General features: G+C 48.5%; 1 protein-coding gene across 9 annotated transcripts in view; it reads left to right on the forward strand.

Annotated features, from left to right (window-relative positions):
* Nucleotides 1-22411, forward strand: part of NF1 (neurofibromin 1) — a 3279657-nt gene that overhangs the window by 1888475 nt on the left and 1368771 nt on the right. The window lies entirely within an intron of this gene.

Consider the following 22411-nt stretch of genomic DNA (forward strand, 5'->3'; position numbering starts at 1 on the left):
GCCGTCCCACACACAAGACTGAGGATGAGGAGGATTCAGCTGCACTTTGCGGCCTCATGGAACCAGGAGTGGGGCTCTCAGTCTGAGAGGATCAACGTTCCTCCATCTCTCCACCCACACCTAACATGGTGGTCCAGGAACTTCAACCTATGGACGGGAAAGCCCTTTTGACCACCCACCCCGGAGGCCACCATCACCACAGACTCCTCGCTCGAGGGCTGGGGAGCAACCCTGGACAATCTCTCGGTCCACGGCACCTGGACTCAACAGGAGGAGGAATAGCAAATCAATTGGTTTGAGCTGAATGCCTTCTGGCTAGTGCTCAGAGCATTCCTTCCACTTCTCCGGGGCAAGGTTGTCCTCATCCAGACAGACAACTGGACCAGCATGTACTATGTAAACAAGCAGGGGGGAATCCAAATCTCATCCTCTGTGCAGACTGGCAATCGGCATATGGGAGTGGGCCCTGGAAAACGACATCTACCTTGCGTCCGCCCACCTCCCAGGGGAAGCCAACCTGGAGGCGGCCAGGCTCAGCAGGTTGGGAGTGGACAATTACGAGTGGCAGCTAAATTACCTCGTCATTCATGAGATCTTCTACAGGTGGGGTCATCTCCAGGTGGATCTCTTTGCCACCTAGCACAACAAGAAGTGGCCCCAGTTTGCCTCCTGGGAGGGACAGGGCCCTGGCTCCTTGGTCGATGCATTTTGGCTTCAATGGAACAGCATGAAGGCTTACTCCTTCCCGCCCACTCCGCTGATTCAGAGTGACTTGCAAGATCAAGGAGTCTCGCCAACTCAACATCATTCTAATAGCTCCTTGGTGGCCGGCCAGGCCATGGTTTTCGGAGCTGCTCAGCTTCTCGAAGATGCCTTCGATTCACCTCCCGATGGTCCCAGCACATCTGGTGCAGTAGGGGGGGCAGGGTCATCCACCCCGCGCCACAGAAACTAGCCCTCACAGCGTGGTACCTGAGCAGGTAACGCTGCGACACCTCAGCCTCTCCCAGGCTAATCTGCAAATCCTACAGGGTGCAAGGAGCAAGGCTACCAGGGCCCAGTATAAAAGTAAATGGACCAGATTCTGCCACTGGGCAGACTCCAAGGAAATCGTTCCCCTGGCATGCACTTTGGACGACATGCTCTCCTTCTCGGCGCACCTCACCCACTCGGGTGTGCAGGTGAACACCTGCCGTACATACCTCGCAGCCATCGGGGCTTACAGGAATTCGGAGGAGGGGGATCTTCACCTCCTCCAATCCTATCGACAAACATTTGATGGGGCTCGCAAGGCTCTACCCGGCCATCAAGAGGCCATCAAGAGGCCGCACCCAGTGTGGGACCTCAACATAGTTTTGGGCACCCTGGCGCACAAACCGTTGGAGCCAATGGCGTCTGCTGACATGAGGCTGGTCAACATCAAGACGGCCTTGCTAGTCGGCCTCTCCTCGTAGTCAGTGAAATACAGGCGCTGGTCGCCTCACTTGAACGAGGAAATAGTACTTCCTACGTTCTTTGCCGATCCCAAGGACGAAGCACAGAGAGTGCTGCTCTGCCTGGATTTCATGCGTGCCCTGAAATTTTACTTGGACAGGATCAAGGACTTCCGCAAATTGTACCCCCCTGTTTGTCACTTTTAGAGGCTCAAGACGGGGCTATCAGGCCTCCAAGGCCTCCATAACCCTTCTGGATGGTCTCGGTCATCAAGGAAGCGTACGAGGGCCAGCACAAACCGCTTCCGGCCAACCTACACGCCCACGCAGTCAGGTCCAAGGCAACAGCCATTGTATTCCAGGCCAATGTCCCCTAGCAGGTCATAAGCAGGACGGCCACTTTCTGCAAGCATTACTGTTTGGATGACGGCTCTAGATCTGATGCAGCTTTCGGACAGGCGGTTCTCAGGAACCTATTTGCTTAAGGAGGGTCTCCTCTCCACCCTGGGACTACATTCAGTTGTAATCGCCCATGCAGTATGGAGAAAAGGGGACGGGACATAAGAGTAATTATAAGTTGTGTATTGCCTATACTTATGTAGTATTCATTAGTCCCTTTTCCTCCATACGTCCCACCATCCTCCCCCCTAACAATACTGGTGTCATTAGGCAATGTTAAATCTATTGTCGACGCGTCAATTGGGACTGAGGTGTGGCGCTGGAGGGCGGCGTCAGGGCAGCACATGCTCCCTGGGTGCACCCCTGTCCGCGCCTCTAAATTTAAAGTGGAAGAAGGTTTTTTTCTGGTGAAAAAGGTTCAGTCTCCTGTCCCTTGGAAGGGACGCCCGTGCAGTATGGAAGAAAGGGTACTAAGAGTATGTTAGTCACTACGGTGAGTTACTTATACTTTTGGCTGCACCCTTGTAGTAATCACTGCAAAAAAGTCTGTATTGTTCAGAAGAATGAATTAAATTTTAGTCTTTTAGTAATACATCATTTGTTGTTGCAGTTCCTGCATTTTCATAATTTCCTCAGTGGCAGAGACATTGGCCAATGCATTTTGGACTCCCATTCCTTCATCGGGGCAGCCTCTAAAAACAACATAGAATATGTGCTTATCAACATTGCTCCTTATTGTCTAAATAATGATGTAGCTATTAGTAAACCATATACTTTACAAAGGAAACCTCTTGGCATGCTGAGCATATACCCTAGTAATATTAGTGAAACAAAAAGTTCTGAACACCAGCTAGTGTGACAATACTCAATACTCCCTCATATATAAAAGTAAGTACCATATTCCTGAATATATTGCGTCCAGCTTGTTCTGTACCTTGTCTTCAGGATGTGAATGTGCAGTTTATTGGAGTCACTACTACATAGGGTTTAAGCAAAAATATCTTCAAGCTGATATGAAAGTTCTCTGCCTTAATTGTCTCACAGTATAACCAAATACGTATGTGTAAAAACGAATAAAAAAAACGAAGAATAAAAAATATTCTTATTGTGCTTTATATTGTAAACATGTAGCTATAAATGAAAATATAAAAGTGCATCAATCACTTATGTAAAGTATAGCTTTTGGCCCTAGTTCAAATGATCCTAAGCCATTCCTGGAGTTACTCGCCTCGTTTGCAGAGATGAATACCGTATATGGAGTGTTTTGAAGGGTAAAGGTGAAAGGAAGAACACTGCAGAATTCCGTGTAAAAGAATGGTTCAGTTTTCACGAGTGTTGACAAAAACATATGATGCCATGACGTGGAGCGGCATAGCACGATGACCTCATTATATAAAGCATGTAATACATGTTGATATATAGTGAATTCAACTTTACAATGCCATCTGGCATATTGTAACGATTTAAATAGGTAATAGAATGTGTATATTTTACAGTATATAATGTATACATGCATAATAAAGAATATTCAAACAACTTTGTTACTGTGTACATACATACGATCTAAATGGGATAATCATAATACTGTCCGCTTACGGCACTGCGTGACATTTCGCCACATACATAACACATGTTGTGCGTTGAAAGTACACATCCTATATACATGGTTCATATTTAGTAAGTAAATGGTAGAGCATAGAAACATATTGGCATATAATATAGAAATACAGAACAAGAATTATATTAAAAGGTCAGTAAGTATTATGAAATAGTCAAAATTCCAAGTACATGTTTCATATCTAGTTGAATGTTAGTACTATCTTACTCTACCTGGGAATACTAGATAAATGTCCATTACATAGTCGCACTTTGTACAGATTCAGAATCTATATGGGAAAGCAGCATAAGTATCTAGTTTAATGTTGTACAGATGGAAATTCACAATAAACATGATGGGTTGAGTTCTTCATTCATACCATGTGGAATTACCGAATTGTTTATCGAAAATGCCTCTCATTCTTCCAATACTCTGCTCACATTCAAGCTCAGATTTCTGCTTTCTATTACCTCCAGTATTTGGAACTTCATTTGGGTGATTGTGTGTCTATTTTCACTGAAGTGTTTAGCCACTGATGAGTTTGAATTAAGTCTAATGTTTGAACGGTGTTCGTATTACCGTATTTTAGCTTTTCTCAATGTTTGTCCTACATAGTAGAGACCACATGGGCATTTATTTGCATGCACAATGTTTGTGTCGTAGGTAAAGTTATGTCGTCAAGTGATATTTTCGCGGGCGGTATAGAGTATTGACCTTGATAATAATTTTGCCGTAACAGCATGCATTGTTAGGTGCCTTTTGTACTTGTTTTAGTAAGGTTTTTCTTGGGAATACTACATACTAGTAGATCCTGTATGTTACTGTTTCTGGTATATCCAAATGTGGGTATGTATTTAACAAGGTTACCTAGTTTAGAATCGCAGCGTAAAACATTCCAGTGCTTTAGAATGGATTGTTTTAATCTTCTTGGACTGTGTGCAATACTATGACGCATACAAGTGATGGTTGTTACTTAGTTTTGACATCATTGATAAGGGATTCCCTAGACTTGGACTCCATCCTAGTATGTGCTTCATTCATTTCTTCGATAGAATAACTTCTGTCAGTGAATTTTGGTGTGCTTTGCTATCCATTTTGTCCTTAGCAGTTGGCTGTAAGGAAGACTCTTAATGGTACTTGATGGGTGAAAGCGGAGTCTGTGGAAATAACCTTCTTCATACTGTTGGTTTATGATAGATATTGGTAGTGAACTGTGGTGCGTTAGGTTCGTCCAACACGTCAAGGTAGTGTACTCCTGAATTAGCAACCTCATAGGTAACAATGCCTTTGTCAATGGCATTCAAGTAATTAGGGAAATTCAGTAGGGTATCTTTAGGGACCATACCAGATTGTAAAAATATCATCAATATAACATCCTTAAAATGTTACATACTCATGCCAGGCAGGATGGTTAACTATATTGTCTGTCTCATACTTAATCATCAAACTGTTGGTGTACGATGGAGCCATAGTGTATCCCATGACTGTCTGTAAAGTGTGCATGTAGAAGTACTTTTTGTATTGAAAATAAGAGTTCTGTGCAGTAAATTCCAACAAAAGGATGACCCTCTTTTAGCCTGATTCATGGAATTATTTGCGTGAAAAACGCAGATTTGCACGCCTTGCTGCCCGAAAATCCCTGTGAAGTATGTGGATTTTCGGGCAGAAAGGCGTGCAAATCTGCATTTTTCACGCAAATAATTCCAAGAATCAGGCTAAGTAGCTGCTCCTAGATTTCCTTCTTGCAATCGGATCCTTTACTCTGTCACAATGCCTAGTGAATTAGGTATGGACGTATATACATATTTCACATCTATGGAAACAATAATATAGTCCTCTTCTAACCAAATTGAATCAAGTATGTTCAGAAAGTGAGTGATGTCCTTTATATAAAGCTTCTATTTTTGGACAGCAGGTTGTAGTATACTGTCAATATATATTCCTAAGGATTGTAAAGTGTGACCATGTAATCAACATTTAACTAGTATTCCAAGGTAGAGTAAGATGATGGCAACAGTCACCTAGATATGAAACATGTACTAGAAATGTTGACTCTATTTCATAAGAATACCTATTGACCCTTGCGGTACAATTCATGTTCTGTATTCATATGCCAATAGTGTGTGTGTATGTATATATATATATATGTATATATATCTCGGTGGCTTGTGGAATCTGCTTGGATCACATGCTGTGCATAGGCCGACATCTAGCTGCAGGGTATTAGTAGTTTTCTAAACTCGAAAAGGGACGTCCACAGGGCGTGGCAGTAATACTACCCCTATTGTGACGTCCACTGTACCCATGGTCCTTCACGCATCGAGGTCCCTCAGATTGTTTTTTCCGCCATCATAGACGCACGCTGTTTCGCAGTTTCTCCTTTCGGCTGATCACCATTTATTATTATACAATTAACTATAGTTTTTCTTACTATCCTTTATATCCACCGGCTATCGAGACCATCCGACCTCGCTGGAGAAAAGAAACAACCTTTGAAGACTCCAGTCGACGGATCGGTTCCGGCCTTGGAAGGCAGCTCCAGCCCACACAGTAGGGAAAGGGGAGAGGTCATACTAGAATGTATATAAACCTTTTCGTACACTACATTCGCCTAACTGCTGTGTCATTTCGTCATGGAAAGGACCCCCTTTAAATTGTTCCCCAAGAACAAGAGGGTCCTGTGGGGCGACCATAACTTGTCTCCCTTGGGACCACGTCAAGGGTTCCAGTCGAGCGTGTAGACTCTTCAAACCCAAGACATTAAAGGACCGCTTAACTAAACGCTGGTCCTATCACGCCAGGCAACTCAAGGCCATGGAAGTGGAGGGTGTATTAGCAACGGCAGTAACGCTGCAGTATCAGACGGCGAAGGCGACTGGGTTACTCTGGTTTCCCAAGCACAGGCCCCTGACCCCAACAGACAGGCCGGCGGCCGTTTTATGGGGACAACATCCAGCAGCGAAAGCGCTCTTACTAACCCCTTCACCAAATCACCAAATACACAACCCACCATCAAGACGCGACACACGTGTCGAGCAAACAGCAACGCGTGACGTCTAGGGAGAGGTCAGTTGAATCGCTGTCCTCTGGGCACTCCAGATCCCCACATGACAGGTCCCGACTGTCAAAAGATAGAACAGACATCACAGATAAAAATATTTCTGAAGATCCCGAGTCAGCTGACAAGTCTTTGGAGCTAACCGTAGCCTAGATTCAACGTTCCTCGTCGATAGCAGTAAAAAAAGCCCATACAGGGCCGACTTGCTCAGCTAGTTAAAAAGCATGTACCGGAAAGCCTTGCAATGTCAAGGGAGTCTAAGAAGAGCTCCTCTAAGACCGCTCATAGGGATAGGACACAGAAGGATAGGTCCCTTCATAAGAGTAAGGAACCTCAGACACAGGATTCCCAGTGTTCAGCTTTAAAGAAAAAGACTATACCGTCAAAGGTAATCCCACCCATTCCAGAAGATCTAGGTCTCCCACCTCAATCTATAGTCATTCTTAGTTCTGCCCAATGGTCAGCTGAAGATATAGATGGGGTCATGAGAAGAATGTCTTTTATGGCAAGTTTTTATGAGAAAGACCCTAACTACTTCACAGGTTTTCACGCCACCCCTCCCACAACAGCAGCCTCTTGGTCGCAGAACCCTGTTGAATTCCCCTGCTAAAAGATCTCGCCCCAGGGAACCAGTGCAAGATCCAACTATAATTGAACTATATGACCTGGACACTGATCATGAAGACCTCTGACCAAGAAGCTGCAGACCGTTATAGGGATCATGAGGAGGATGAGGGTGACCCTGATACAGACATGTTCATCATAGACTCAACAGTTGATCAAGACCCCCGTATAGTAGATTCACCCATAGATAATCAACCTCTCCTGAATGAGGTACTTATCAAAGTGGCTGAACATTTTCAAATATCTACCCAAGAGGATTCATAGGACAAGGATTACATTGATGAAATCTTGGGAGATAAAAAGGCTGTTACTCAGTTTATTCCACCACTAAACTCTGTCCAGCGAAAGGTACAACGCTCGCTGTAGACACCCAATCAGACGAGGGCAGTGAACCCACGCATAGACAAACTTTTCAGACCTGCACCATCAGACCCACTGTACATTAGGGGCCAACTAAACCCTGACTTGCTAGTTGTTACTACAACAAGAAAAAGGGCAGGTACTTCCCTAGCCGCCTCTGAGGCACCCCAGACAAAGAAAGCAAGAGGCTTTACACAATGGCAGGAGGGTGGCCTCTTCTGTTGCATTCCAGACTAGAATTGCTAATAACTCTACCTTATTAGCTAGTTATAACTGCCATAAATGGGACGAAGTCTCAGCGTTACTCTTGTCAGCCCCGGAACCCCTCAAGACTCAGTTAGCACTGATGGCTGCAGAAGGGAGGGCAGTGCCAAGCTCCCTGCTAAAGAGCGATCTTGACGCTGCAGACAATGCCGGAAGATTCATAGCTGAGGGTACCATTATTCAGCATCACGCTTGGTTATGCCAATCCGGGTTTTAAGCCAGAGACACAGGCTACTCTCATTAACATGCCCGTCGATCCCAATGTACTCTTTGGCAAGGCCATCGTGGAAGCCTTGAAGACAGACAAGGAGGAGTATGATACATTGAAATCATTGGGACAATTGACCAGTAAACCACCTGGCCAAAGGGGAAACAGCAATTTTCATCGCACACAAGGACAATTTGCCCAGAGGGGTTCCTATAACGGCCTGGGGGAACAATCAAGGCCATGCCTCTCAAAATTACCAGAGAGGACCGCGCAGATCACGCCGTCGGGGAAGGGGTTCCTCCTCCAGAGGTGGTACCCCACCTCGGAAGCAGTGACATCCTGCTTCAGGTGCTCTCCCATGACTCTCCAGTAGGAGGGCGCATTTCCAACTTCACCCAAGCATGGGAGGGAATCAACCTCAGACAGATGGGTGCTGTCCACCATAGCGGGCGAATATTGTCTAGAGCTTTTCGGGCAACCCCGGAATCACCCCACACGCCAGAAAACCCACTCCAAAGAAGACCAACGCTACCTCCTCTGGGAAATTGTCACGCTGCTCCAAAAGGACCCCATAGACATCGTACCGGCCAACCAGGTAAACAAGGGTATTTATTCAACTTACTTCCTTGTGCCAAAGAAAGATCTAACAATGTGCCCAGTATTAGATTTGCGCCCTGCAAACAAATATGTGAAGCCACAAAAGTTCTGCATGACTACGCTACAAGAGGTAAATCCTCTACTAAAAAGGGGGATTATATGACAACACTGGATATGAAAGATGCCTATTTTCATATTTCAATGTTCCCAGCGCACAGAAGATTCTTGCGTTTCAAGCTAGTGAACCAGCACTACCAATTCAAATTGCTGCCCTTCGGAATAGCTTCTGCGCCAAGGGTTTTCACGAAGGTACTAGCAGTGGTGGCAGCACACCTGCGCAGGGAAGCAATACCAGTGTACCCTTACCTTGTCGACTGGCTGATTACAGGGGAGTCTCCCCTAAATTGCAGGCAAAACATTCAAAGAACTATCAACCTTCTCTTTCAATTGTCCTTCTCCATCAATGAGATAAAAATCAAGCCTGGTGCCAAGCACTACCAAACAGTTCCTAGGAGCTGTCTTAAACACAGAAGAGGGGTTGGTCTTTCCGTCAGAGGAAAGATTCGAAAACATGTTACTGCAATTACCACATTATCAGGCCGGCCGCCAGATAAGGGTGCGCAAAGTTTGCTAGGCATGATGGCATCTTGCATTTACCTGGTGCCACACGTGCGCCTGCGACCCATACAGTAGTGGTTGGCGAAACTGTGGTCTCAGGCAAGTGGTCAGTGGGACGATCTAGTAGTCGTTTCGCCAACACTAGTACAAAATCTTCGCTGGTGAGCAAGGGAAAATCTGCTGAAGGGGAAACCCTTGCACAGTCCGGAAGTATAAGAGATTGTCACGACAGACGCCTCACTCGCTGGAGGTAGGGGAGGAGGGGTCTCATTAACTTCACCACACAGCTCAGGGTCTGTGGTCTCAGGCGGCTGCTCAGAACCACATCAATCTGCTGGAACTACTGGCAGTATTCAAAGCCCGTCAGGCATTCAAATTTCACCTAGCGAACCAATGTGTGCAAGTCCTGACACAGCCCTACAGTGATGTTTTACATCAACATACATGGGGCACAGATTCTCCAAATCTGTCCAGGCTTGCGCAACAAATTTGGAGATGGGCACTCAAACAGAAGATATTCCTATCGTCACAGCACGTTCCAGGGGAACTCCACTCTCTGACAGATTCACTGAGAAGAGATCCTCTACCAGAGGAACACGAATGGCGACTACATGCATGAGTCATAGAGCACCGCTTCTATCAATGGGGTTACCCCACAATAGACTTGTTTGCTACAGGCGAAAACAGTCAATGCCCAGACTTTGCGCCCAGATTCTCCCAGCCAGGCTCCAAGGGGAAGGCCCTATGGATGAACTGGACAGGGAAATTTGCTTACGCTTTTCCCCCCCAACACCTCTCATGAAGAAGGTGGTCAACAAGATCCATAAGGAACAGATGACGCTCATCCTAGTTGCTCCTATGTGGGCAAGACGGCCTTGGTATCCACATCTGCACAAACTGGCGATGTGCAATCCCATCAAGCTCCCGTGCCCAACCAACCTACTCACTCAGTACGGGGGGCTTACAGTGCACCCTCAACCTCACTCAGTGAACTTGGCAGCATGGCTCCTGAGGTCATAGAGTTCGGACATCTTAACCTACCACAGAGGTGTATGGATATCGTCAAAGAAGCAAGAAAACCTAACACTAGGCACTGTTACTTTGACAAGTGGAGGAGATTTGTAATTTGGTACCAGTCTAAACAAATTAACCCCATAGAATGTACTCCATCCTACATTCTAATTTATATGCTCTACTTGCTAGATTCACGGTTAGTATTAAACGATTTAAAGGTCCACCTGGCGGCCTTGTCAGCCTACACCACCTCCCACAATGAAGCCTCATGGTCGAAGGGGCCTGTCATCAAGGCATTCATGGAGGCAGAATTTCACCCTCCAATTTCTAATCCGCCGCCAGGATGGGATCTCAATGTTGTACTCGGTAAGCTCATGGGACCTCCATTCGAGCCAATGCAGAAGTGTAATCTTAAACACCTAACTTACAAAACTGCCTTCTTAGTGGCTATTACTTCCATAAGAAAAGTTCATGAACTACAAGCCTCGTCAGTGCAGGATCCTTTCTTTGTTATACACAAAGATATTCTGGTTTTACATACACACCCTAGGTTCTCCCCTAAATTCATCTCTAAAGTTCACATAAACCAGTCTATTGAGCTACCGGCTTTCTTTCAGAACCCCACCAGCTGAGCTGAGGTAAAACTCCACACACTAAATGTGAGGAGGGCGGTCCTTTACTATGTAAATAAGACCAAACCGCTAAGAAAAGCAGACCAACTGTTTGTCTGCATAGCAACAGGCAGAGAAGTAGACCGCATTTCTAAAAATGCCATCTCCAGATGGATAGTCAGATGTATGCAATTGTGCTATTCATTATCAAACAAAACACTGCCTTTCACGCCTAAAGCACACTCCACAAGGAGCACAGGAGCCACTCTGGCTTTCATTGCAAATGTCCCTCTAGACAGCATTTGCAAAGCAGCTACATGGAGCTCAATACACACTTTCACTCAGCATTACTGCATTGACACTGATTCCAAGACAGATACACAGGTGGGACAAGCGGTTCTAAGACATCTGTTCGCCCATGAACCTTCTCACATCCCACCACTTTCTCCTAACACTGCTCACTAAACTATGCACAGCATGTAATCCAAGCAGATTCCATAAGCCTCAGAAGGGATACATTACTCACCGTAATCGCATTTCTGATGCTTGTATATGCTTAGATTCACATGCGCCCACCCTTCCACCCCGTGGAGAGAAGGCGCATGGATGCTTGAGAGCTTGTCTGATACGTATCTTCTTGGATACAAATGTACTCACACTACACTTCATGCTACCTCATGTCAGAAAAATAACAATCTGAAGGACCTCGACACGTGAAGGACCATGGGTACAGTGTACGTCACACTAGGGATAGTATTACTGGCACGCACTGGCGACGTCCCTTTTCGAGTTTCAAAAACAACTGTAATACTCTGCAGCTTTCACTAGCTGTTGGCCTATGCACAGCATGTGAATCTAAGCAGATACAAGCATCAGAAATACGATTACGGTGAGTAATGTATCATATATATTACACGGCCCGCGGTAGCGGCTGTGTAGTTATGGTTACTCATTGGAAGAGCACTTTTTTGGTGGCTATAACTTTTCTCCCACTGGACGAATCCTCACCAAACAAAAAAGTGTATGGCCAGCTCTGAAATTTTTTGCCAAGTTGGGTGAGGTTTTCGTGCAGGGGCTGGGGGGGCAAGTTATATGGAGTCTCAAAAATTATTTGTCCATAGACTGAATTGGGAATAACTTTGCGCATGGCTACAGCCCGAACGGCTGTAGGGATTTTCACCAAATGTGCGGCAGGAGCCGAGGCTTGTGTCAGAAAGCGTGTGTTTGGTGGAAATCGTACCAGTATTTTTTTTGCAAAACACTGAAATGTACGTCCCAAAAAATAAGTGATATCTGGGTCCGCTCTGCTGACCCATTTCCCTGTTCGCTCTACGGACCGAAGTCTGATTGGCCTGCGGGACGCATGATGTCGGCATTGGACGTGGCCGGTGGTTGGCTGGAGGGAAGCGTGCTGTGCGTGAAGGTTTTTGGGAAATGCTGCCATAGTGTATCAGAGGACAGTGGCGCGCAGGATTGGAAGGATGAAAGAGGGCGAATCGAAGATATTGGCAATGTTTTGTGCTGTAGGCTACGGCTGCCAGTGGTTATGTTGACGTAGTGTGTTTGCGTTGTTTTACAGCAGAGGGCTTTTGGGGAATTGTTACCATGCTTGTCTGACTTGGCTTGTAGCGGTTGTGGGTAAGGCGTAGCCTTGTCACTGCATGGCCATGGCATGTAGAAAGAGCGTAGGGCTTGGGAACCATCCTCGCAATTTAAGGCCTCCATGCATGGGAGAGTAGTGAGGCACTTAGCGGGTAGGTATACGGCCGAGTCTTGGCACACCATTGCTGCAAGGGAGGCCATAACGACATGGAGAAATGGAAGTATTTTGTTGCAGCACGCTGTTGCAATGTGGAGCATTCCCGCAGCTGCTGACATACACTGCATTGGTGGTTAGGTGCACAGGGGACTATCATATGTTGGTCAGTGTAGGCAGATTGTATAGGGGATGGTGAGTGCATTGGAGATAATATGAAAACATTGGCAGTCTGGGTACTATGTTGTGTTGTGCCTGCAAAGGCCCCATCTGCCTTGTGTGCATGTCTACGGCCCTTGGCCGTAACAGCGTGGACACTGGTTGGAAGTAGGTGTGAGAATGTTGCCTTGTTTGGGTCAATTAGTGTAGCTATACGTATTTGTAGGTAGGCAAGCACTGTGGGAAATGTTACCATGCATGCCTCTACTGCCTTCCAGTGGGTGTGTAGTAGGACTAGGTAATTTGGTGCATGGGTGAAGGCCGTAGGCCTCCGCCTATGTACCCAAGAGCCTAGGCCTTGGGCACAGCCTTGGTGTAGGGAGGATAGTTAGACATTGGCACATGGAAGGAATTTGTACGGATGTACTCATATATACTGTATCAGTGGCCAATTGTAGAGGTTACTATACATTTCTGGTGAGTGCAGGCAGACTCCATTGGGGATGGGGAGTGCCCTGGAGACAATGTGAGGATATTTGCAGTTGGAGTGCTATGTTGTGTTGTGCCTGCAACCCCCCCCCCCCCACCTCCCCCCTGTGGCCCTTGGACATAAAAGGGTGGCTACTGGTTGATGTAGGGTATAGAATGTTGCTTTGGGCCCTTGCACATAACGGGGTGGCCACTGGTTGGAAGTAGGTTATAAATTGTTCACTTGATTGGAGTCATTACCGTACCAATCTGTACCTGTGGACAGGAAAGACAAGTGGTCACATGTTTCCATGAATGGCTCCATTGATTTGCAGTTGGTGTGACGAAGGAGTAGGCTGTTGCCAATAAAACCGCAACAAAATGCTGCAATGTATGGGAGTATTGCGATATTGGTATGTGGATTGCACACACATGTACAAAGAGTAGCATAGGTGTTCGGCAAAATACCTGAAACGGAATGTAGGAATATATGGGAGGACTATGATAATGGTGTGTGAATTGCACACATACGTAGAAAGAGTCAATTGAGTGCTGGTAGAGTGCATTGGGAATGGGGAGTGAATTGGAGGTAATATGAAGGTATTTGCAGTTGATGTATGATGGTGTGTTGTGCCTATAAAGGTGTACTGGAGTGTGTGCATGACTAGGGCGATTGCATGTAACATTTGGGCCACTGGTTGGAAGAGAGTTGGAGAATGTAGCATTGCGTGACTTCGTTAGTGTACCCATACGTACTGGTAGTCAGGAAAGGTACGTGACCACATGGTAGCATGCATGTCTATATTGCATTTCAGTGGGTGTGTTGAAGGAGTATGCTATTGTATGTATGGGCGGAGGCCGCAGGCCTCCACCTATGTACCCAAGAGCGTAGGGCTTGGGCACTGCATTGTTTTAGGATGGGCAGTCAGACATTAGCACATGGAAGGAATTTGTATGCAGGTCCTCGCATATACTGTATTGGTGGGTACTTGTAGAAGCGACTATCATTTTTTGGTTGGTGGACGCAGACTCCATTGGGGCTGGGGAGTGCCTTGGAGACAATATGAGGATATTTGCAGTGGATGTGCTATGTTGTATTGTGCCTGCAAAACCCATACTGGCTTGTGTGCATGGCTGGGGCCCATGACATAACAGGGTGAGCACTGGTTGGAAGTAGGCAACAGAAAGTTTCCTAGATTGGGTTCATTACTGAATCGATATGTACATGTGGACAGAAAAGGTAAGTGGTGACATGTTTCCATGCATGGGTCTATTGCTTTGCAGTGGATGTGGCAAAGGAGTAGCCTGTTGCTAACAAACCGGCAACACAATGTTGCTATGGATGGGAGTACTGTGATATTTGTATGTGGATTGCCGACATATGTACAAAGAGTACTTTCACTTTACCTTGGGTCATTTGCATAACTTATTATAAGCATACCTTGTAACATACAGTACACTTGTACATATGCAAGTGTCATAAGGTTCCCGCTTTGCAGAATCACTGTGGAGGACATGGTACAGTTCATAAAGGAGCATGGGTGAGATAGGACACCATTTGCGTTAGGGGTGGTGTGGACGTGAACAGAGCTTCGCTTCAGGAAGTGTAGTAAGTGGGACATGAAAGGATTGTTTCACTGCGTAATATTTGTGACATGGCCCATGTACGCAGATAATAACATGTAGAGAGTTGTGGGGTAGGTGCTCAGGCGCCAACCTTCAGAGGCTATTGGGGATGGGGCCTGTATTGGAGATGATATAGGGATTTTTGTAATAGGTGTACCATGTTGTGCTGGGAGTGGCAATCACCTACTGCCGTGTATGGATGGCTACGGGCGTTTGAAGTAACAATGTGGACATTCTTTGGAAGTAGGTTTCAGAAGGTTGTCTTCTTTGTATCAGTTCTTATACTGATATGTAAATGCAGCGTACACAGTTGGAAATGTGTCCTGTGGGTGCTCACTGTGACAGCATGGAGTACATTTTGCAGTTGGCACACCAGTAGAGGTGGCGTGAAGTGACTGCACTTGAATATGGTGAACGTCATTGGCCTTTTTCCATTCCCATACTGAGATGCCACAATGAATGTACAATATGGTATACCTCTTAAAATAACCTGAACTTTGAGGGCAAAGGAAGGTAGTGTGAAATGAAACGAGTTAATAAGTATTACACACGTAAAGTATGGATAATGTACAGTCCAACACACATACATTTTCAGCCGATAACATTATGAACGATGTTAAGTCCTGCTATATACAGACTACCTTTGTTTGGCGTATTTGTTCAGATGGGCAACGGAAGCGGGTGGAGCTGTTAGTGTGTGCAGTTTTAATGTGTGCATCGCTTCTGTTAGCTGTCTGTGTGCCACATACACCATCGCAGCAGTTGCTGGCCTCAGTGACTTCACTTGTGGACAGTCGTTCCTGACGGCATGCAGTCCAGGTTTTTTTTTTAATATGTGCGTTTCAAGCGTAGCGCACTCTGTCATGTGAGCACGTATCTCTGGAAAGGAACAACATTAGCAAAAACAGACATGCGCGCACACGGTATACAGTTCAAGAACATTCCATACTTGACAAAAAATGCACTGAATGGTTGGAAGTGCTTTATTTTGCCACAGAATGTAGTTGGTACACTCCCTCTCTTTTATTTCGCAAATAAAATCCAGTGAGCAATGCCTTCTGTACTTCTGTTCTCGTCTAGCAAAGTGGGAAAAGGAGTACGTAATGGTGCTTGGTGTCCCGTGTGGAAGAATACATTTTCTTTGAAAGGTAGCGAAGGTAGCATCTGGTGCCTCTGGGATGGTTTAAGGAGTAAAGATTTGCAGGTTGCTTCGTATACCGCAAGTGGACATACCGGGCCATATGGGTCGGGCCAGATAATAATGATGGAAGAAATTGCTTATGGTAATCTTCCAATGGTTGATCCACCAGCTGTCTATTGGAATGTGGGAGGTGTGGCATGCGCAGTAAGGTGCTGGATATCTGAGTCGAAAGAGGAATACGAGTAGATGTAAGTAGTAGATGTAAGTAGCGGGTATTAGTTGCAGCGTACAGGGCAAAGCTTTAGCAAAACAGAAAGGTGATGGCTGGAAGGTTTTACAGGGCAAAGCTTTGCAGGAAGGATAATGTAGTAATAGCTGCATGCCTGATGGACCATGAACTGTGTGTTAGTTTGTAGCATCATATGTTAACCCACTGCCTTGGTCTCTGGTTTGTAGGTAATACTGTGGTTGTACGGCTGCACACAAGAAAATGTGTTCGAACCGTTGGGACTAGATGCTGTTTTCATGCGTTTACTTTTTACAAAACTTGACAGTGGTAGCGAGTGTGGTTGGACCCACGGCACAATATGTCTGTGTGTCCGCAAAGAAAGTAATACAATAAGAAACGTAATGGGGGTCACCTCGGATTGCTGGAGAATGGAGGAGCGGCTTTGGTAAGAAGTGTGTCAATGAGATGTGAGCTGTACATGTTTTTGTGCCGGGTGACCTCTGCCTGTACCTGTGGCCGTTATAACATACAGTGCACTGAGGGTGCGTAGACGTAGTAATGGCGTGATAGGGCATTGTGAGGTGGAAGCAGTGGCAGCCGCCCTGGATACTGGGAGAAAGGAGGGGGCTGAGGAAGAGTCCCGTCAAGTGCTGGCCATCAATGAAAAGAGACATTCGAGGGGATTGGGTCCTCCAACGTATTCCATATCTATGACATGTAATCACCACAGCTGTGCTGCTTCGGAAACTTTTTTCTGCGTCCTGCGTCGATGACGTCGATGCGCCGTCGTCGAGGACCTCGTCCGACGTCATCCGATGTGATAAGTAGGACGCACGACGCCCGTAGCCTCAGTTCCGTTTTTTCCGCAAACGTGTTGCTTCGTGATTCTCGGTTCACGCCTCGACTCTTTAGAGTTCTGTTCTTCTCGGTTCTTCAAACCTGTTCGTTTTGTGTAAATCCTTCGTGTGAAGATGTCTTCTACTTCGTCTTCGACCCCGCGTCCGGCTTTCAAGAAGTGCGGGGAGTGTGGATCCAAGATGTCGGTGACGGACTCGCACGACACCTGCCTCTGGTGCCCCGGGGAGGCCCACGACACGGATGACTGTATCGACTGCCAGTCGCTCACGTCCAAAGCCTTACGCGAACGTAAGAAGAAGTTGTCGGTAGGTCGGGTGTCCAAGCCCAGGAAGTCGAAGTCTGCGGGGCTTTCGACAGATGATTCGAGGGGTGACTCTCCGCGTCATCGTCGGAAGTCTCGTGGGTCTCCTTCTAGGAGTCGGTCTCGCCACTCCTCAGCCTCTTCGAGGCATTCTCGGAAGCGCCGACACCGGTCGTCTTCCAGGTTTTCTTCGGAGGACTCTGCCCGGCACGTCGCTTACCCAACCAGCCGTGCGACGCCGGTGGAATGGGCTTCCTTCGGGAAGAAAATGCTGGCGATTCTTGAGTTCCAGGGTACTAAGCCGTCCGCGCCCCCGAGTGGGGTCGGTCGTGAGAGGTCGAGAGACACCGCTCGCAAGAGTGGTCGGCACGAGTCACGGGAGAGGTCCCGTTCGGACAAGGAGACTCGTTCTCGACGTACCCGTTCCAGGTCCCGGTCCTCGACGCGTTCGAGACCGCGTGCACCTGTGAGGTCTTCGAGGAAGACATCGACGTCTGAGGCGTCGAGGGCGTCGACAGGCTTTCTCGAGGCTCCGGCTCCGAGGAAGTCGTCGAGGCGGTCGACGCTCAGGTCGTCAAGGGACATGCTCAGGGCTCCGGCCTCGAGGGCTGTGTCGACGCCGCCGATGCTGGAGGCGCTGCATCTGACGTCGACGCCGATCCTCTCAGCGCCGATGCCGGTTCTCTCGACGCTGGCGCCGATTCGCTCGACGCCATCGACGCCTTTCGTGTCGGAGGTACCCCGTGGCACGGGAGAACCCCCTAGGAAGGCTCTGGTTAAGAGCAAGCACTCTCGGGTGCCTTCTTTTCGCCACCTGGACTATATTTCAGAGGCGGATGAGGATTCTGATGGCCTGGTTCCTAGTCAGGTTCCAGATGAAATTGTCTCGGGCCATAGTCAGTTTGACGATTTGAGACAGTCACTGCATGATGCCAGTGGACTGGACACCTCTCCGGAGGTGGAGTTTTGTAGGCCTGAGCCTGGCTCTCATGCCGATTCCTCGTACCGGCACCTTATGGCTAGGGTTTCTGAGTACTTGGGATGGTCTGCTCCCCCAGGGGAGTTTGTGCAGGATGATCTGACGGACATCCTTGATGTTGGTCCCCCAACTGATCCGGTACTGCCGTTCCATATGGCTTTACAGAGAAGGGTGGCGGCGCTTGGACTGCTCCGGAGAGTCTCCCGGCGGTGGGCAGGTCCTTGTCGCGAAAAGACCGTCCAGCCAGTAGCGACCCCTGCTACTTGAAAAGGCACCCCACTCCGGAGAGTTTGGTGGTGCAGGCGGCCACGGCCCCGGCAAAGCAGGCGTCGTACCCTACCATCCCTCCTGATAGGGACGACAAACGTTTTGATGGCTGGGCGAAGAAAGTGTTTTCTTCTGGTGGTATGGCGCTTCAGGCGGCCAACTCCATTTGTGCCTTGTCTCGTTTCACACACACTCTGTGGAACTGTGTTGCGTTAGCGGCTGAACATATTCCCGAAGGGGACGAACGGGATGGTTTCCTTGCTATGGTCCAGGATGGTAAGGATGCCATGTGTGAGTCCGTTCAGTCGGGTTTGGACTTAGCTGAATGCGTCAGTAGGTCCACGGTGGCGAGCACCGTGATACGCAGGTTTGCGTGGTTGCGGAAGTCGGGTTTGCTCCTGATGTGCAGTCTCGGCTCCTCAACATGCCCTTTGACGGTGAACACCTTTTTGGCAGCAAGGCTGACGAGAGCCTTGAGAGGTTGCAGACCTCGAAAGCTGCAGCGAAGTCGTTGGGCGCTGCAGTTCGCCAACCTCCGCCTTTTCGTCCTAGGGGACAGCAGTGGAGGGGTGGCTCCTTTCGCTATTACTCGTCCTTCAGTAAAGCGAGAGGAGCTGGCAGTCAGAGGCCAACGCAGGGGTACCAGAGGTGGACGACAGGGTACCCGTGGTGCCAAGGCCGCTCGGGCAGTTGCCTCTTTGCCCTCAGGTAACGCAGCGGCCGCTCCCACTCAGTCATGAGGCCATGTCCCATGGTTCGCCGGTTGGGGGAAGGCTGGCGCAGCATCTTGTAGAGTGGCAAGCCATTACTTCAGATGTGTGGGTTCTGGAGATCATAACCCACGGCTACTGTCTTCCCTTTCGGCACAGGCCTCGCGACAATCCACCGGGGAACCTCTCTTTGCAGAGTCCGGATCCGCTCCTTGCGCAGGAAATTCAAGCCCTGCTGGAGAAAGGCGCCATAGAACTGGTGCCTGTAGCGGAGAGGAACAAGGGATGGTATTCCCCTTATTTTTTGATTTCGAAGAAAGACGGGGGATTGAGACCCATCATGGACTTGCGCGGTTTGAACAAACGCCTCAGGAAGGACAAGTTCAAGATGGTTACTCTCTCTCAAGTCCTCCAGGCCCTTCAGCTTCAGGACTGGTTGGTGTCACTCGACCTCAAGGATGCTTACTTCTATGTGCCGATCCATCCCAAGCACAAGAAGTACCTGAGGTTCGCGGTTGGCGACTCGCACTTTCAGTTTCGGGTCCTGCCGTTCGGATTCACCTCCGCCACGAGGGTTTTCACCAAGCTCATGGTGGTGGTGGCAGCGCATCTCAGGCAAGGGGGGATTCACGTCTACCCCTACCTGGACGATTGGTTGATCAGGGGGAGCTCTCCCGAGCAAGTCCTGGATCATCTGTCCGTCACCTGCCACTCCCTTCACAGGCTGGGCTTCTCCCTCAATTTAAAGAAGTCCCATTTGACGCCAACACAGCGGCTCCAGTACATCGGAGCAGTGCTCGACACTTCCCTGGGGCAGTGTTTTCCTCCCCAGGTGAGGGCTCTTCACATTCAGCAGATGGTTCACAAGTTTCAGCATGCCCAGACGCTCCCAGCGTTCGAGTTCTTGAGGCTGCTCGGCCTCATGGCATCCTGCATTCTTCTGGTGCCAGAGGCTCGCCTGCGGGTGAGATCTTTGCAGTGGGCGCTCAAGACGCAATGGTCGCAGTCCTCCGGCAGTATGTCGGACCCGGTTCAGGTGCCGCCCTCGGTCGCCCGGGACCTTCTGTGGTGGGCCGTCGAAGGCACCTTGATGAAGGGGGCTCCTTTTTGGCTTCCCTGGCCGGAGGTGACGATCGTGACGGATGCATCCCTCACGGGTTGGGGAGCTCATGCCAACGGGCTGACAGTCAGCGGTCGTTGGTCTCCGTCGGAGTCCAGACTCCATATAAATCTGTTGGATCTGAGGGCCGTCAGGCTAGCCCTGAAGGCTTTTCTGCCGACTGTGCGAGGAAAGAGTGTCCTGATCCTGACGGACAACACAGTGGCCATGCACTACCTCAACAAAAAGGGGGGGGCAGGGTCACTTCCTCTGTGCAGGGAGGCGATGCAGCTCGAGTTCTGGGCCATCCAGCAGGAAGTTTCGATCTCGGCAGTTCAACTGGCCGGAGACAAACGTGACGGCGAACGCTCTGAGCAGGCAGAGCACGATCTCTCACGAGTGGGAGTTGGCTCAGGAGATTCTCCTGGAGATCTTCGCCCTTTGGGGGACCCCTCAAGTGGATCTCTTCGCCTCCAGTGTCAACCGGAAGTGCGAAAGGTTTTGCTCGCGGGAATTTCCTCCAAAAGGAGCCGCGTTCGTGGTGGAGTGGTCGTTCCCGCTGCTGTACGCGTTTCCTCCAGTCCCCGTCATCCCGCAAGTGCTGCGGCGGTTACGGAAGTTCGGTTCCCGGATGATCCTCATTGCTCCGGCGTGGGCTCGGAGGACGTGGTACCCGGACCTTCTCGACTTGTCCATCTGCCCTCCGCGTCGTCTTCCCTACCGAGACGATCTGCTCTCACAGGAGGGGGGTCAGGTTCTCCATCCAGAGGTCAGATCCTTCAACCTTCACGCTTGGCTTCTGAAAGGTTGAGGTGTAAGGATTGAGACCTCCCTGAAGACGTGATGGAGGTGTTGCTTTCGGCCCGAAGGCCAGCAACAAAGTCTCTTTGCCGTTGGCGTAAGTTCTGCGACTGGTGCCGAGTTCAGAATGTGGATCCTTTTGCATGTGACATCCCCATGATTCTGTCCTTTTTACTTTCTTTGGCCCACAGGGGCTTGCAAGTGGGTACCGTTAAAGGTTACCTGGCGGCGCTGTCCATCTTTAAGCGCTCGTCTGAAGACTGTTCTTACTTTAAAATCCCTTTAATTTCACAGTTTCTGAAAGGGCTCACTAATGTGTTCCCTCTGTCACCTTTCCTGGTGCCCGGTTGGGATTTAAACCTTGTTCTTAAGTTTCTTATGGGTGCTCCGTTTGAGCCTTTACATTCTTGCCCTTTGAGGCTGTTAACTCTGAAAACTGTGTTTTTAGTTGCGGTTACTTCCGCTCGCAGAGTGAGTGTGTTACAGGCACTTTCAGTTAAGCCACCCTTCACTGTATTTCACAAGGACAGGGTTGTCCTTAGAGTTCGTCCTTCTTTTCTTCCGAAGGTAGTGACGGAATTTCATTTGGCCCAGAAGGTTGTTCTTCCGGCATTCTATACTCCTCCGCATCCTGGTAAGGAAGAGGAGAGGCTCCATAGGCTTGATCCTAGGAGAGCTTTAAGCTTTTATGTTTCACGCATGTCCCGGGTCAGAGTGGACGATCAACTCTTTATTGGTTACGCTGGAAAGCGCTTAGGGCAAGCTGTGACGAAACAGACTTTGTCTCGCTGGATTATTTTGGCCATCTCGGAGTGCTACCGCTTGGCGGGTAAGGACCCACCGGCTGGCTTGCGGGCCCATTCTACCAGGGTTATGGCTGCATCTACTGCCCTGCAGAGGGGTGTTCCTATTCGCAACATCTGTGATGCGGCCACCTGGGCTTCAGAACATACATTTGTACGTCACTATTCCCTTGATTCCATCCGAGCACAGGATCTGGCCTTTGGCAAGGCGGTCCTTTGCTCTGCTATTTGATTGGCTATTCTAAATTTTGATTCTAAATTCTTTCCCTCCTCCTTGCTCTGGTACTGCTTTGGGAGTCTGTCCTAGATATGGAATACGTCGGAGGACCCAATCCCCTCGAAGAACAAGTTACTTTCTTACCTGGTAACGTTCTTTCGATGGGATGGTCCGACGACGTATTCCATATCGCTCCCGCCCTGCCTTCCCCGCT

The sequence above is a fragment of the Ambystoma mexicanum genome, chromosome 9 (genome assembly GCF_040938575.1).
Source record: "Ambystoma mexicanum isolate Mex_15411 chromosome 9, UKY_AmexF1_1, whole genome shotgun sequence".
NCBI lineage: Eukaryota > Metazoa > Chordata > Amphibia > Caudata > Ambystomatidae > Ambystoma > Ambystoma mexicanum.